General features: G+C 35.9%; 1 non-coding gene across 1 annotated transcript; it reads left to right on the forward strand.

Moving 5' to 3' along the window:
* The first annotated feature begins 5,632 nt into the window (after window positions 1–5,632).
* Window positions 5,633–5,768, forward strand: LOC136122962 (small nucleolar RNA SNORA70). The gene has a single exon (XR_010655853.1). It is a non-coding gene; the product is annotated as a small nucleolar RNA SNORA70 (small nucleolar RNA).
* Window positions 5,769–15,970: the final 10,202 nt, after the last annotated feature.

Here is a 15,970-nt window from a genome sequence, read left to right on the forward strand (position 1 = left end):
AGACCATTCCTCCATGAAGTTATAGATATTGTCAATGAGCACAACTGAAAATACAAGTTGTGTCTTAAAGCCTGCTCTTAAAACCAGGAAAATAAAAGTAAATTTAGATGTGGAGTTGACCATATTTTCATTATGAAAATTAAAGCTGGGAAAAATATCTAATTACAGTATCTAATTTGCAGCAATATGATTTCCTACTGAAATACACTAAACTGTATCCATGAGATGCAAGTGGAGCCATTTATTGACACAGACCTCCCCCTAAAGTTACTCAGGCTCGTTCACTATTCCAACTGTTGCGGTATTGCTGTGGTTGTAAAATACAAAAAAGGAAAAACCATGTAATTACCATAATTGTATATCTATGATGGAATTTCTACTCCAGAACTTTGTCAAGAAGCAACACTGACACTTTTTAAAGACCTAAGTATTTGTTCTTTCCTGACTTATGTTATTTTGGTTCTTCTAGAAATTTTATTAAACCAGTTATAGGAATGTTATTTAATGAAAAAAGGAAAAGTACTCGTCACCTTAATATGACCTCTGCTTTCACTTTAATAGATTTCCTTTTCATGTATGTCTCAAATCTGCACAACATTTTAACCTGTGTGTAGTTCTTGCAGAATTTCAATGCCATTCCATATTCAGCCTCCTGGTAGGAAACCTCAAGCTAAAGAGAATGACTGGGAAATAATTCCTGTGGTTTTCCAAAGGTATCCTGGAGGTGAATGGAGATTCTCTGGTGTTGTGGAAAGGTAAACAATAAAGGAAACATTTATAGTAAGAGATTCCAAAATTCATTTGTGGGTGAATTCCATCAACTATGGGTGTTGGCTCTAATGATAACAACAAAGCATTTGTGCAGCTCCCTAGAACTTAGAAAGTGGTCCTGTAGACACGTTTTCAGTTGAGTAATATGAAATTCTAATAATGTACCAACTGTCATTGATGTAATCTGCCAATAGGAAACCAAGTCTCCTGTCTTCAAATTATTTACCCCTAGGAATAGAGTGGGGAATTAGCAGCACCCAGCTAGAAGTGGTGTCTTCTCCTGCTTCTCTCCACAATACTGTTCCCCAGGAGTCCACAGTGTAGACAACAGACATTCTTATCCACCTATGGGTTTCTGATTCATGATGGCAGAAAAAGAATTTGGAATTAAATAATTTAATTCTAATATTTTTCTGCTCCCTCCTCCCCTCCTCCCAAAGACACACACACACACACACACATATTTTCTGGTGTACTTAAGTACTATGGATATGTTTCACTCCCTAATATTTGACTAGTAAAGAGAGTCCTGGAGTCTCTGATAGTATCTCTGGCTTCTAATGGCTACCTTTAAATCTACCTCTGCAATCTTCTCCCCCAGAAACTGGCATCTAAAAAGTGCATTTTAGAAAAGCAATATATGTACTATCACAAGTTTACTGGGGAAAAAAATTGTACCACTGAATTCCATCAAATGTGCAGTGCAAATCCAATACCGAGCTGCCCCACTGTAAGAATTTTTGCACTTTTCTTGATTAAAAGAAAGCATGGAATGAAAAATCAAGTATACAGTGATATAGTAATATAACACATCAATGACTTTCTATAAAATATTTTCAGTCTTATAATCAATGAATAGACATAGAATGATAACTATTTTTCATGTAATAACTGACCCAATCACACGTTATACGCTTACATGAAGTTTTGATATTTTAGTCTCAGAAATCAAGCTTTGAGACAACGCCAAAGTAGTAGACAATTTTTTTAAGTGAAAAGGTGATAGCAGCTGAATTTAGTAAGTTTCCTTCTGGAAGGTAGGATTGTCTGAAGGCTGAAAAATATATGAGAAACAGCTATAAACTTCTATTAAATTTGACTTGCTCTGGCTCCCCAAAATCGCAGGTTTAGAATCCCTTCTCTTCCGATAAGTAGCTGTGTGGCCCTAGGCAAATTACTCTCTCTGTTGTGGTATCCTTATCTGTAAATGAGAAATCCCTCCTCAACAACCTACCTCATTGCAATGGTAGAAAATGAAAAGGAAATATTTATGTTGAAATATTGAGATAGTATTAGAATCATTCCATTTTCTATTTTGTTAACTTTAAAATGATATATTAATTGTCAATTTTAACACAGCACTCTACTTATTATGAAATGCTTTAAGTAGTCCCATATCAGAATTTGTATCTTTAATATAAGTCACTGAATAACATGACATCTAAGGTATTTAATATAAAGATTTAAAATTTGGAAATATGTTTAAGGGAATAGTATAAGTGGTGGACTCACTACTCCTTCTACCAAAAACACTTCCCTACTTCCCTAGAGAAATCAACATTTTCAAGTATCTTTGTTCACATTATTGATCATTTACCTAGAATGTTTTCCCTCTTCTTTTCCTCCAAATACATCTCAGCTTATCCTTAAAGGCCCAGCCCTCAGTCCTCTCTTTCTTTGAATTCTAACCACATATATGTTTGTAACCACACCACTGAAACCTCTTTTCTTGTGCACAGATTCGTTGCTGTATGTTAAATGCGTCTCCCCCTTCCAGGTGTACTGAGCAGTGATGTTTCGTACTGTGCATGGTGTTAGCACTCTGGTGTTGGAGTTATGTAGACACTAATCAGAATTGGTGCTTATACTCGTCATTTTATGGCTTGGAGCAAGTTATCCAACTAGTCTTATTTTCCTTATCTTTAAAATGTCAAATTTTTATTTTGAGTATTTAAAAGTATAGAATGCTTTTGGATAATCCCTGCATATAATGAGCTTTCAACAAATGATAGCTGTTATGGTTATTATTATTAATATTATTTACTTCCTCTTCCATAATAGCTAACACGGCACTCACCATATCATTTGTGATCCATAAATACCTGTTGTGTAAATAATCCCTTTATAACTGCAGCATTGAGATCAACAGTAATGGACACATTTTAAGTTCTTTGTGTTATATCATATTTTTATTCCACACATTTATGTTTGGTACTGATGATTTGGTTCACTGCATATTCCAAAACATGGAATTTCATCCTACTATTAAGGAAATATCTCTGTATTCCAAAACACTAATCACTTTTATGGATGTTGGCATTTTGACATAGTCAAGTGTCTCAAATAACAACCTAATGAAGCCAGAAAAGAAGAAAGAACTAAAATACACATCAAGGTCCAGAGATAAAACTAATAAATAACTTCTATGAATGTGTATATTCAGAGAGGCTCTGAACATACATTTTTCCAAGTGCCAAAAGCCAGAGGTTATAATGCTCTGTTTAACCTGGAATATCAACATCCTGTAATGACCGGCTGAGATCAAGAGTAAACTGGAAACATTATCAAAATATCATATTTTAGTTCAACTAGCTTACCAAAAGTTTTAGTGGTTAAATTTTTAAAGCTTCACAGTTGTGGTACAGGAACAATAATTTCTCCTCGCCGTCAGCTCCCGGGTTGCTGCTGCAGTCAATATACTGCACTTTCACAGCAGAAAACAGATGTTCACTGTCAAATGAAATCAGCGAAGAAGCAAGAGAGTTAAGAGTAACTGTTATTTCCTAACACTCCATTATTATTATTTTTTGGTTCTCTGTATAATCTTTTTTAAAAAGTCCTATTAAATACGATTTATCATTGATATGGTTTTTATGTTTTTCCTTCTCATGAAATGTTGAATGGTAGAGTTGGCATTCTACTTTTACTTCATCAGCACAATAAACCAGAAATTACAAAACAAATTCTTTGCTAGAAAGTCTTGGGCTAAATGGAATTAAATATCTAAGAATCATGTAGTGTTCTTGTTTTGTTTAATGTATAAATTATGTATTTGTATATGTATTTGTTTAATGTATAAATTTTGTATAATGTATAAATATTGAATTTTAACCACATATACTGTGGCTAAAACATCTGCAAACATCGACATTGGTATTATAATGTAGATTAATACCTCTTATTTTGCAGTATGTTATTTAGAGTTTTATAAGCATTAGTTGGTTTAAAATATATATATTCTTCCAAACGTTATCTAGCTAAGTTATCTATGCCCTCTCTTTTAACATTCCTATTGCCAATCTATCTCTTGATAAATTTAAACATTTGAATGTTCTCAATAAATGGTTACATATGTGGAATTAACAGTTTCAGAATAATTAATTAGTGCTGCATTTGACGGTTACAATAAATACTTCATACTCCCCCAGAAAAATTGAATTTTATCGTATAAAGCACATAAAGATTTAACAGAAGTTTCAACAAAAATCCTGACCTATATTTGAAATGGATATTCAGATAATCTGATACTAAATGACAAACCCCAAAGATGGGCTTTATATGCACTGTTGACATTGTCATGATGCTTATCTATGATGATAACCAATACGATCATATGATCACTGATTTTGCAAAGTTCAGGGCTTTCATAAATGACACTTAAGTGGGTCTTTGAACTTCCAAAACTCAACGATGAAACCCAATAGCAGATTTTGGCTGAATACTGACACCAAAGCTTTATATTCGTGTATCCTTATTAAACTTTTCTAAATACACATAGATGAACAAATATCTTTATAATGAAATAGGTGCATATTACTGAAATATAAAGTACACCACATATACCACTTTATGTCCTTTTCCACTTACCATCTTATATTTAACAGTTTATTATATATATAAAAAAAACTACTTTCGTACTTGTGCAACATCCCAATATCTGGCTATATCATATTTTCATAACCATTTCTTTATCACTGGGCTTTCTGGATTTAAATTTTGAAATTTAAAACTTTCTATTATGTAGCACATACTACTTTAACACTTAGAAAGACAAAAATCTTTTAAAAATTATATTAACACAAAATCCATCAAATATTTATTAAAGGACAAAATTGTACAGCTAAAGGTTGAAGCATTAATTAAAATAAATTATCAAAAAAATGCCAAAATATTTTTATATGTAAAAAACATACAGTGTGTTAAATGAGAAGAATGTAAATCAGAATTTCAATCAGTGTCCTTGAAATCATTTGTGATGGAGGAAAGAAAGGAAGACAGGAAGAAGAGAGGGATAAAGGTAGGGGAAAAAATACTGTCCCTCATTGTCAGATTTAGCATTGAGCAGAATTTCAATAAACTTTGCTGCATTGATAAACGTAAAATATATATGTCATCTATTCTAGATTCTTATTACTTTCAAACTGGTGTGAATAAAAATTTGAAATTTTCTTCCAATTTTCAATTTAAAACTTAGCTTTACTTATTTTTTACTTGTCTATGCTTAGGACTCCTTCAGAACTTCATGTTTTCAAATACAAAACATGTTATTATTGAAATGTGTGAGTATATATATACCAGTATATGTAAATGTGTAACAGATGATCGTGTCATAGATGGCTGTACATGCATGTATATATATGCATACGCAGTCTAACAATGTTAATTTTTTTCTTTAATTTTGAATAATCTTTAGATTATAAGCATAAGAAATACTCAAAATGCCTCTTTCTAAGAATTTATATCCATGTATATTTATGTGTGTGTGTGTGTGTATATATATATATATATATATATATAAAATGAGATTTGGGACCTTTAATTCATTGTTATCAAATAACTCTGTTCCAAAGTAACTGTCCCTTTGCAGCCAGTTAAGCCTACTGTGCTCTTTTCTCCCATGGGGGCCTGGTGTGCAATGGCTGCAAACAGTGGCCTCCTCGGTAGTGTATGCAGCCTGTTGCCTGTACCGCTTGCCCCAAGGGAACTTGGAGACAGCTTTTTCCAGTGGACATTCATGACTGGCATGCTGTCCCCAGTCTAGGCTCCACGCAGGTATGTGTGGTGCCTTTGGAAAGCCCCAGGGCACAGTGGCCAGGGTCCACGTTGCCCAAGTCATCATGTCCATCCATACCAAGCTGCAGAACAAGGAGCATGTGATTAAGGCCCTCCACAGGGCCAAGTTTCAGTTCCCTGGCCACCGGAAGATCCACATCTCCAAGAAGTGGGGATTTACCAAGTTTAATGCAGATGAATTTGAAAACATGGTGGCAGAAAAGTGGCTCATCACGGACGGCTGTGGGGTCAAATACATCCCTACTCGTGGCCCCTGGACACATGGCGGACCCTGCACTCATGAGAGCTTTGGCGCTGCCCCCTCCTTACTCATGCCCACCCATAAATCCTACTTTCCTGTCAAAAAAAAAAGTGGTTGTCCCATTTTGCCCTAGTGTTCTTTATTGATGATGTCACTGCTCCTTTATTGGTGGCTGAGTTTATCAGCATAGGCAATAAAGGAATGGAATGCTAAAGCTAGCTTATTAAATGCCTGTTTAACTTTAGTAAAAGGATACTTTAGCCACCTGAGTCTGGTTTCAAACAATATTGGTGCACTCAAGCTGTGCCCCTCCCCATTCCACTTCAGCCCAGGATCTTATAAGTGCCACTGCTATTTACAGGGGCATTGTGATTGTTAACTGTTGGGAGACAGAAGAGGGAGAAGCATGAGGGCAGTAGGGACCTCTCTGACCAGCCCCTTGGAGTAGGTTTTAGTCACTAGAGAAAAGGACGAGAAGCCAGTCGGACTGATTTGTGAGACAAGTTGAGGCAGGTCAGTGTGAGAGCTAAGAGAGATAGAATGGTTCTGTGGGAGCTGTGAGCCCTCTGTAAGACATAGGGCACAAGCAGAGCTGACTGGGGCTCACAGCTTGGTGGAAAGGAGCATTTTCTTAGTCCCTGCATGGAATCCAGACTACTGCAGCAAACCAAGCTGTAGACCCCATACCACTGGCTCAGGCACTGACATTCTCACGGCGAGCACCTCTTACTAATGAAAACATGGGGGGCAGACGTGCACAAGAAGAAAAGGAGAGGGAGAAGAACATGGTAGCAGCATATGAAAACAGCAGGGATCCTTCGCTTTGAGAGTATCAAATGAGGGTGTGTATGCGTCTGCATGTGTGTCCCAGGAATAAGTAGAGGACATTTTGGGAAAATCCAAATATTCCTATTTGGATTTCAGGACCATTTGTAAACTTGGCTTAACAAAAATATATGTATATTTAGTGGCTGTTGCTAGACGACATTAGGGATGTTCTGCAGTCATGAGGCCAATATTTGTTGAACTCTGCTTTCTATTGAGGATCACTAGTGCTTTACTCCTTAGTCTTTTTTCTTTCTTTCCTGTTTTCATTACTTAAGGAATGCTGAATCTCTCATCAATCTTAATCTAGGATATTCTGCTTACTAGGAAAGAGCATGGCATTTCTGGCATAGGTAAATAATTTCATATGATACGTGCTTTCCCAATAAAATGCACAGCTATGAAAAATAAAATCGACAATGAATTATTCTGATTTTCTCTAAAGAACCACTTAGCACATATTAGAGTCAACAATGAAGTAAGATTACCATGATCAAGAAAAGGATAAAAGAGTAATGGGGGAAAGCATAGTAGATGAGGTACTTCAGCAGCAAGGATTCAAGCGTTAGGATGGAATTTGAGGCAAAACCCAAAAAGCTTGGATTTCTGCTTCAATATCATGAGTAACAGGGAGCTGAGTTATACCACCCTTTCCCAAACACAACTAGACTCTTGATAAGATGCATTCTTAGAGGCATCTCTAGTTTCACTGGAGGTGGAAGGGATTTCCAGGGATTATCGCACCAATTGAGGATAAACAGGACAACTAGAACTGAGCCTGGAAGCACAGGGAACCTGGGCTCCTAATATTGTTGGCCAAAGTGTATTTCTGAGCTACGCAGGAATATGGTCAGGATTCTGGAAGCTGGTCCCCAAAATGCGGGAGCCAGGATTTTAGTAGTGGGAAGTTAGCATGACAGCCCACGTGAAGAAGAGTCAATGTGATGGGAAGCCAGGATAGATCTATGGACAATGGTGAGGAATAAGTTTGCATGAAAACTGAATTCCAAACCAACACCTGGACCTTTGGATCAGCAGTGACAAAGAGAGTTGATTCTGAGACTCCCAATCTAATGCAAAAGCCCCCAAAGAGGCCTGTGAAATAGGAGATAGGAATGTTCCCCAATAACATAAACAATGACAAAAGTGGGGTCAAATGCCCTTTGTAGGAAAGTATACCTAATTAGGACCTCAGGACTCCCACAGATTAATATGACATCACATCAACATATGAAACAACAGATTTAGAAAACCAAGGGCTAAAGACATTAACACTCTCAGCATTTCTTTGTATAAAATATTTAAAGACATAAAAATAAAATTGCAAAGATCAACACACTCAAGAAAATTTTCACAAATAAGAGTACAAACTTGGGGCTTCCCTGGTGGTGCAGTGGTTGAGAGTCCGCCTGCCGATGCAGGGGACAAGGGTTCGTGCCCGGGTCCGGGAGGATCCCACATGCCGCAGAGCGGCTGGGCCCGTGAGCCATGGCCGCTGATCCTGTGCGTCTGGAGCCTGTGCTCCACATCGGGAGAGGCCACAACTGTGAGGCCCGCGTACCCCCCCCCAAAAAAAAATAGAATACAAACTTAAAAACAATTGGCTTCTAGAAATAAAAATATATGCAATCATGGACGTTAAAAATCTCAAAAGATAGGCTGAATGTATATCAGAGTAGACACATTTGAAAAGAGGGGTAATGAACTGCAAGGTATACCTCCTTATGTCACAAGAGGAAAAATTTATTCTCACTGGTAGAAATGTAGATTGTTCCAGCCATTTTGAAAAAGCAACATGGCGACATCTCTTAAAATTTCAAGACAGACAAGCTGAGTTTTGAGAAAATAATTTTTAAAAATAAAGGCACCTACCTGTAAGCATATAAGTAATGAAGGGAGATGGATAGTTGATTTTTATTAATGGGTTATTTATTCTTCTTTTTACCACTGACTTCTATGCTGTTATAATTTGGAAAGTTGCAAGCTAAGAATATTATTAGAGAAAAAGAATAATAATAAAAATACCTGATATTTATATAATATTTATTATATGCTAGCCACTATAAATACCTTTTATATATATAAAGTCATCTTTTCAACAATCTTATAAGGTAAGTACTAATATTACTTTGAAATATGGGTTGCTCTAGAACACATGACGATAATAGAGAGTTTGAACATAGGCAGAGAGTCTTATTCTAAAATTTTCACTTTTACCCACTCATAATCTATACACTTTTAAATACAAGCAAAATATAGGAAAAAGAGTCCTTTACAACCCTCAAAACAGATTGAAAGAAGCCTGGAATGGTAGTTAACACGTTTGTATATAAATAGCTTCTGAGATATAAAACTCCAACAGGCAGGAGAATTTGAAGACCAACATCTGTGTTACAAATATGAAAAGTCAAAGAGGCTTTCCAGAATGAATTTTCAGTTCCCAAAGTGCAGCACATCCTTGTCAAAAAGACAAAAACAAGAATTAATAACTCAGTACAAATCCCTGGAGAGTTCTGTTAAATTTAATCTGGCTATCTCTCCTCTTTTAGGAAACTGAGAATTAGGGAGATTGGTATTTAATAGGAGATGGGTTCCTTACAAATGTACCCACTGTCAACTTCTCCAGTTGGAAAGTTTGAAGAAAAATCACAAGCTGAATCCAGCAACAATAAAAGAGAATCTCTTACAGTTCATTAGAACTGAATATTTTGTAAATAATGTTTAGGCTATCTCTTCAGAATTGTAGGTGATCATGAATTAGAAGTAAGGAAATGAATAGTGAAAATCTGTGTGGACTTAAATAGTGACACCTCCCCTGAATATAGTTTAAGCATGTTTATCCTGAAATGAAATTTCAATGCAACATGAAATTTCAGATGATCATTTAACGTTTTCCTTATTAAAAATGATTACTCAGGCATGACTTCAATAAATTATCTAAGAAAAAAACCAGAGTTAAGTACCATAACTGTTTGCATGTTCTTCCATGTTAATATCATTGGGAAGAGTAACAAGCTAAAATATCAATATATTTAAAATCCAACCCACTGCTCAATTTTCCCTCTTTGTAATAGTTGTAGAAGAAATTCTCTACTACATTTCATGCTAGATGTCTTAAAAAATCATCATCTGCTCTCACTGCGGTATACTCAGACTGCCTCATAAGGTGGACATTCCTAGGGAGATAGTCAATCGGTATCAAATTCTACTTAAATGTACATCAGTTTTTTGTTTTTTGTTTTTTTTTTTTTTGCGGTACACAGCCCTCTCACTGCTGTGGCCTCTCCCGTTGCGGAGCACAGGCTCCAGACGCGCAGGCTCAGCGGCCACGGCTCACGGGCCCAGCCGCTCCGCGGCATGTGGGATCCTCCCGGACCGGGGCATGAAGCCGCGTCCCCTGCATCGACAGGCAGACTCTCAACCACTGTGCCACCAGGGAAGCCCATCATCATTATTTTTTCAAAGTTCATTCGACAAACTGGTTTAGGTTTAGGAAACTAATGAATAGAAAAGAAATACATTCTTTTTTTAGGAAATGAAATAATTGTTCTCTTGATTGAGAACAACCTCTCCATTTTGCTACTTAATGCAACTAATATTTAGCAATTATTAAGTTTGATAAATTTCATATAATTAGTAAGCAGCCAACAAACCACAACAGAGGAAAATATTCACTTGCCAATAATTTGGTCATCCTTTTCTGGTAGAATGTTTTGTCTCAGCTTAGGGGCTATTTAATTGTAGTCATAGAGGAGCCAGGCTCAGAATTCTGCTACACAGCAGGGAGAGAACTACCCTCAATTACAAAGAAGTTCATCCCAGTCTTTCTATGATCTGTGTTTCTATTAAACCTAAATTAGCTCATAAACAATTGGTGAATAAGGGAGTGATATCAGTATATGCTGATTGTTATGTTGATTCATATGGGATTTTTTTTATAGACAAGTGGAAACAGAAGAGGGAATAGAATTATGACTTTTATCAGGAAATATCCTTCACCCCAGCTGCTGCACAGGCCAGGAGGTCTTCCATCTGTATTTTAACAGCTTCCTCCCAGGAAGCTCACCCCAGCCTTGAAGGATTCTCCTGTGCTCAAAGTTCTATTAACACCCGACTTTTCCCAGTGCCCACAAGCCAGCATTTCTAATCAACTGTCTTTGCGAATTTTCACATCCCTTGAGCATCCTACTGTCTACGCTGTCCAAATTATCTCCAAGGTCCCCAATTATTGTTTCCTTAGGGCTCTGGATGTAAAGTTACATGGGTTTTGAGTGGTCTGTCCCTAAAATTATTTCCCCATAGGCCCTATTGTTTCAAATGTGTGAATTTGCAGAACACAAACCCTTTTGTATATATCATGTTATAACAGAATAACTTTATTGCTAAAAGATACCCTATGGCTAATGGGGAGCTAATCATTTGAGTTTAGGTTCTATAAAGACATAAGAACATTTAATAGAATTAAAGTAGTACTTCTTTAAAAGAACTGTATATAAAAACAATTGCTCAGAAGACAGTTTGCCATCAAATAATTTGCTTTATTTAATGAGTTAAGGCTTGTCTTTAACTTCAAAGAATATACTAGAAACATACAGTACCCTGAACACACTCCTTTCTAAACTTTAGTCTGATGCTAGGACTATTATTTGATCTAGAGCATATGTTCCCAAGCAGGCCTGGGTTCCCAGTAGGCTCCTGCTACCTTGAACAACATACATTTGGGGAGAGGGGCTAAAATGGTAGTCATTAGCCATTTCTCCCAATACTTAGTTCCTCCTCTAGATCAAGAGTCTTAATCTCACAGAAAATGATGCTACTCTGATATAAGACAGCTGTTCTCAATGGGAAGGAATCATAGTAAAATGAGAAGGTGAAATCTTAAAAATAGGCACCAGGAAGTCTAGCCCACATCAAAGGTAGAATCTTTGGAATAAAAGAAAATAAGGAGAGGGAATATGGTATTAAGACTTCCCATGTTGTGAAATACTGACCTAGACAAGTTAATAAGAAAACTCAATAATATGGGACATTTTTGAAAGCAAAAGTTATTGCTATCACTTAGATTTTTAACCAAGGCCATCTTCTATTTCCACATGATCCCCTCCCACTTGATGACTAATTGCATTTTTCTAAAGAAAGGCATAAATCAGAGTGAAAGTAGGTGTACTGAGAATACTTATAAATACATATTTATATATATGTATGTTCAACCTTATTTGAGAGAGGAGAGTTCTTTCTCAATCTTGATCTTTAAAATAGAACTTAGAAATAATAGTGAAGATGGGTGCTAAACTCTTTTATCATAGAGATTTAGGTTCTGTCTATAATTAAAAATAAGTTCCTACAAATCAACAGTAAACTGTCCTGAGGAAGCTTAAGATGATTTACGGGCCAAACTATTAAACTTGTCAAAGGCCACAGTTTAACAACACAAAACTTAATAGTGACTTGATTTTAAGTAAGAATCGCTGTAGATATATGGATTGCTGGATCTGAACATTATTATGGGACCTCACTTACAGTAATATGAATTTGAATCTTAATATCGAATCCAAGCTTTTGCCTTTTATTTTATTCATCAAAACTATATCTGCTTCATTGGATCAAGCTTTAAGCACACTTCCTACAGAAGTTGTATATTGATGAGCTCCTTCCATCTTGGAATTCTATGAGAAACCCCTCCAATGCTCAAATGTATATAAGAACAGAAAGATGGACAGATTGGGTGGTTATTGGGTAGGGTAGAGGAGAGTGGGGAGACGCAATGACGTTGGGTAGAGGGCATTCCTCTTTCTTTTCTGAAAACTAATAGACCCCAAAGACAGGAGATATATTGAGCATACTTTCTTTGCATCACCCTTATAATTTTGTTCTTTGGATATGAAGTATTTGGAAAATATTAGGAAAAGAACAACAGTGACCTGGTAATGAAACTGCTAACGTTTATTCTTCCTTTGTCCTAAAATATACTTGGGAACAAACTGAGAAACATTAAGGAACATTAATTGTGTCTTTGAAATTCAAATCATGCAATTCCACTCTTACAAGATTTTTTAAAAAGCTATATATGAAAAAAGGATCCTCGTCCCTGACTTAATACATCGCCTTTTATTAGGATCAGCACATCTCTTTCTCTCATTGGATTAGTATACCCCGTGAATCCTTAGTTGTTTTATGCATAAAAGGTGCTGAACAGTGGTTTCTGAGTTATGAATTAAAGGGATACTTAAATACAGCTCACTGCTCAGTATCATGGGGGAAATGACGACCAGGAAGAGGACAGGAGAACTAAATTACTAACAAAATAAAGGAGAACGAATGAGATTTCATACTTTTCGGAGGGGGGAAGGGTGAAAGCCAATAATTTAAGTTAATGATGCAAATGAACAGAGAATGACCCATTTCTGTAACAGCCTTTCTACCTCTCGTATGGGCAGAATCAAGTCTGTGATGAGCCATTGCCTACACCTTTCATAGCCCCAAGAGCCCAAGTCATCCCTCTCACAGTTCCCACCCTTCCCCAGGCTGCTGATAATGCACTTAGTGGCCAAAAGAACAGACTGGACTTCACTTCTCTAAACATATCTGTGCCCTGGACACGGACCTGCACAACATTAGCAGTAACTGACATGGCCACCCAGAAATTGATAAGCTGATTATATTATTTATATGGGGATGCACAGGACCTGGAATAGCCAAAACAATTTTGAAAAAGAAGAAAAATTGGAAGAATCATTATTTTATCTCAAAATTACAGTAATCAAGACAATTTTGGAACTGGAATAAGAATAAACATACAGATCAATGGAAGAGAATTGACAGTCAGAAATAGACTCTCACATATATGGTTAAATGATAAGGGACAAATGTGGAGGGTAATTTAATGAAGAAAAGATAGTCTTTTCAACAAATGTTGTGAAACAATTGGACTTGCATATGCCCTCACTGTGCATGTCAAAAATGAATGTCAACATTTATTTTATACCACCGGCAAAAAATAACTAAAAATGGACCATAGACCTAAATACAAAATCTGAAACTACAAATTTTTAGTAAAAAAAAATAAAAGAAAAACCTTTGTAATCTTAAGTTGGACAAAGATTTCTTAGAACATGTAATGGTTCATTTTATGTGTCAAGCTAGCTAGAATATAGTGAATATAGTCAGTTGTTTGGCCAAACACTAGATTACATATTGCTATAAAGGTATTTTTTAGATGTGTTTAACATTTATAATCAGTTGACTTTAAGATTATTCTGCATAAGGTGGGTGAGCCTCAAACAATCAGTTGAAGGCCTTAAGAGCAAAGGCTAAGGTTTCCCGATGAAAAAGGAGTTTTGCCTCCAAACTGCCACACAGAACTTCTTCCTGAGTTTCCAGCCTTCAGATGCAAGACTGCAATATTAACTCTTTTTTTAATTGTGGTAAAAAAATAATAATAACATGAGATCTACACTCTTAACACACTTTTAAATGAACAGTAATTATTGTTAACTATAAACACATCGTTGTACCTCAGATCTCTAGAAGTTTTTCATCTTGCCTGACTGAAACTTTATACCCATTGAACTGCATTTCCCTCACTTCCCTTCCCCCAACCCCTGACAATCACCATTCTACTTTCTACTTCTACAAGTTTGACTACCTTCGCTAGCTCATATAAGTGAAATCCTGCAGTATTTGTCCTTCTACGACTGGCTTATATCATTCAGCATAATGTCCTCAAAGTTCATCCATGTTGCAGCATATGATGGGATTTCCTTTTTTTTTTAAGGCTGAATAATATTTCATTGTATGGATATACCACATTTCCTTTATCCATTCACCCAGCATTGAATATTTAGGTTGTTTCTACCTCTTGACTATTGTGAATAATTCTGTGATGAACATGGGAGTGTTCTCTTGAAATTGCAGCCTGCTGCCTTGACCTATGGATTTTAGACTTACCAGCCCTTATATCCACAATCACTTGAGCCAATTACTTAAATCTCTCTCTGTCTCTCTGTCAACTAGAGCTCTTATACCTTGTTCTGGGGAATATAAATGGCATGGCCACCTTGTTATTATATTGAAAATACACCTACCATATGACAAGAGTGGGATGAGCAATCCCACTCTTATCAAGAGAACTGAAAACATATGTCTACACAATGACCTGTAAATGAATGTTTTAGCATTTTTATTTATAATCACTCAAAACTGGAAACATCTCAAACATCCTTCAACTCGAAAATGGATAATAAATAAATTATGGTATATCTACCCAATATAATGCTATTCAGCAATAAAAAGCAAGGAACTACTGATACATGCAAGAACTTGGATGAATTTCAAAAACATTATACTGAATGAAATTTTAAAAAGACACAAAAGCCTACCTACTAAATGATTCCAAATACATGACATTCTGAAAAAGGAGAAAATCATTGACACAGAAGTCAAATCAGGGAAGGGATTTTGGTGTGATGGAGCTATTCTATACTTTGAAAGTGGTGGTCACTGTTCTTATAATTTTAGGTAGTTACAAACATCAGTTAAATACTGGGCTTCGGATTAACAATACATTTAGCAAGTAAATTGAAATTGTGACTATTGTAATGGTTTTACTGGCTACTATGTCACTGATGCATTTTAAAAGTTTTAACTCTTTCTTAAGAAGTTGAATTAAAATCTTAAACCAATTGCAAAGGAACTGTCCAGAAAGTGCAATTGGAAGAGATTAATAAAGAAAGTTATTACTTGGAGGCTAATTTGTTTTTCATTATAGCTAGAGAAATTCAACCCATTGGTCCTTCATGTGTGGCAGCCTTTTGATGAAAATTAAAATGGCTGGACTTGATAACTTTTCCAAACTTTAGATGAGGAAAGTGTATTAAAGCTCAATGAAATAATTTTAGTTAAAAGCAGAAATATGAAAAGAATAACTGTTTTACAAAAGCCAGAGTATAAAAAGAATTAGTTTTTTGAATATGAAATATTAAAGTTTAAAACCTAAATATTTTTTCTCTAAGATGGAAAAATTTTGGCTTTGCTAGAATGAATTGTTTTAAAGAGACCGAA

Source organism: Phocoena phocoena, chromosome 4 (genome assembly GCF_963924675.1).
Source record: "Phocoena phocoena chromosome 4, mPhoPho1.1, whole genome shotgun sequence".
NCBI lineage: Eukaryota > Metazoa > Chordata > Mammalia > Artiodactyla > Phocoenidae > Phocoena > Phocoena phocoena.